Source organism: Mandrillus leucophaeus, unplaced genomic scaffold (assembly GCF_000951045.1).
Source record: "Mandrillus leucophaeus isolate KB7577 unplaced genomic scaffold, Mleu.le_1.0 Scaffold83, whole genome shotgun sequence".
Classification (NCBI taxonomy): Eukaryota; Metazoa; Chordata; class Mammalia; order Primates; family Cercopithecidae; genus Mandrillus; species Mandrillus leucophaeus.
Genome location: NW_012109030.1, coordinates 2456770 through 2458992, shown reverse-complemented (window position 1 = coordinate 2458992; position 2223 = coordinate 2456770). Strand labels below are relative to the sequence as shown.

Genomic DNA, 2223 nt, shown 5'->3' with positions numbered 1-2223 from the left:
ACAAAATCTCTGGTACGTGCAGAAAACCAGGTACTCACAGAACTTACGAAATCTCTGGTATGTGCAAAGATTAGAGAGTAGAACAAGGGTGTAGCAGGTCGGGGGCAGGTACACATCTATCTTTGTGTCCTTTCAGAATTCTCTCTGTTCTCTATTGCTACTTGTCTGAAGCTGTGCCTCTTCAGCTCTTACCCTTTAATCCAGAAAAAGGCAAACCTCGTCCCTGAGAAAGACCTTATATTCCTCTTCTCTTACTCAAGAAAAAGATGAAATTTTTACTGTCCTCTGTCCAGGAAAAATGTAACTGATCTTCAATGCAATTTGAGCTTTTCTCTGTTTCCAAGTAGATATTTTGTATTTGCTGTCATTATAACCCACTTATGGGTCTCATGATCTCAAATGCGGAATTTCCCACTACTGGGCATTTGATATCATTTTAACCTTCTCTCTTACCTTCTCTGGCCTTTGAAGAGTGACTAATGTCATAGGACTCAAAAAAACCGACCTCGGAGAGTAGCTATCAAGTTATTTTTCTGAGGCTCGCAGGATCATTTAACATCACTATTACTGTGTTTCTGGAAGACATTTATAATTATGTTATACTATTTATAAAATGGTTAGCATTCTGGGAAACAAAACTTTTAGCTTTCCGTAATGAAAGCAGCTCTATTGAATAAGCATTGCAAAGTGGCAGAAAGCACAGTTCATAAATGAAATTACTCTGTTTCTTTATTTGTCTGTGAAATGATAGAAGAAATAACCTCACCAGTTGACTGTAAGGACCACAGGACACGCTCATAGCCCTTCTGGAAATGCAGGAGGTACTAAGTGTTAGCCGCGGTTCCCAGCCCTGGAATTCATCTCTCTGAGGCAGCTGTGTGGGGTAGAGAGAATACTGCACTTCTGAACACAGCATGTGAGTTTCTGTGCAAACCCTGGGTCTTTGCCACTGTTTTGGTAAGAGTTCATTTCAGTGCCTTTGAATGCAAGAGTGGATTCACATCACCTGCCTTAGCTATAAAGCAGGGTAGCTGTGAGAATCATAACACAATAATGTAATATGAGGCTGGGCACGGTGGCTCACGCCTGTAATCTCAGTACTTTGGGAGCCCGAGGCTGGCAGATCACCTGAGGCCAGGAGATGGAGACCAGCCTGGCCAACATGATGAAACTACTAAAAATACAAAAATTAGCCAGGCATGGTGGCGCACACCTGCAGTCCCAGCTACTTGGGAGGCTCAGGCAGGAGAATCGCTTGAAAATGGGAGGCTGCAGTGAGCTGAGATTGTCCCACTGCCCACCAGCCTGGGTGACAGAGCTAGACTCTGTCTCAACAAAAAAGGAACGTATTATAAGAAAGTAGAGTGTAAATATGAAACTCTTTAGGGAGTGATTATTATACTTTGTCTTGTACAGTTGGTTCCCTGGTTTTGAAACTGCCTTTGCAAAAACTAACAGAAAATGATGACAGTGAAAGATCTGATCCAACCAACCCCCATTTTGCCTTTAACTTCCAAGCTGCCCATAGTTATTCCTGAGCTTGGGGCAAGCTAACTTTGGGAGAAACTTAGTTTACAGTTTCCATGATAATAGCCCTTTCTCCAAACTAAAGCACCTTTGTAAAGCTAATGAAAAACAATCAGGTTAGGAGGATGACAGGAAGCTGAGTTCTGCTAGGGTGTAGACAGAAACAGTTAGCAGCCATTGTTCTGGAGGCCACAAGATGTGCAACTTCCCCAATCACTCCTGCAAATAGCATCATATCATAGAATTTAAGATTGCCCTTTTGAGATGTCTTTTTCAGGTTTTTGCATGTCTGACAACTGACCAATGGCTTCACCTGGACCCACCAACCAGTCCTGGGGCTACACCCAGAAGCAGACTCAGTGCTCACAGTGACCATTCCCCACACCACTATGATTCCACCCCCAACCGATCAGCAGCACCCATTCCCTTGATTACCAAACTATCCTTGAAAAACCCTAGCCTCTGAATTTTCAGGGAGGCTGATTTGAATAATGATAAAACCCTGGTTTCCCATTCAGCCGGCTCTATGTGGGTAAAACTCTTTCTCCGTTGCAATTCGCCTGTCTTGATAAATCAGCTGCATCTGGGCAGCGGGCAAGAAGAACCCGCTGAGAGGTTACAGTTTCATTCCTCAGGTCTATTAACCAGGTTTTCCAGAGAAACAGAACCAGTCGGTGTGTATATAAAAGAAGATTA

The 2223-nt window shown here is 43.2% G+C and overlaps 1 long non-coding RNA gene across 1 annotated transcript in view; it reads left to right on the top strand.

Moving 5' to 3' along the window:
* Positions 1-1334, top strand: part of LOC105530534 — a 43943-nt gene extending 42609 nt beyond the window's left edge. The window contains exon 3 of the long non-coding RNA XR_001004663.1: positions 1110-1334. This is a non-coding gene — a long non-coding RNA (uncharacterized LOC105530534). The remainder of the gene's footprint in view (positions 1-1109) is intronic.
* The last annotated feature ends 889 nt before the right edge of the window (positions 1335-2223 follow it).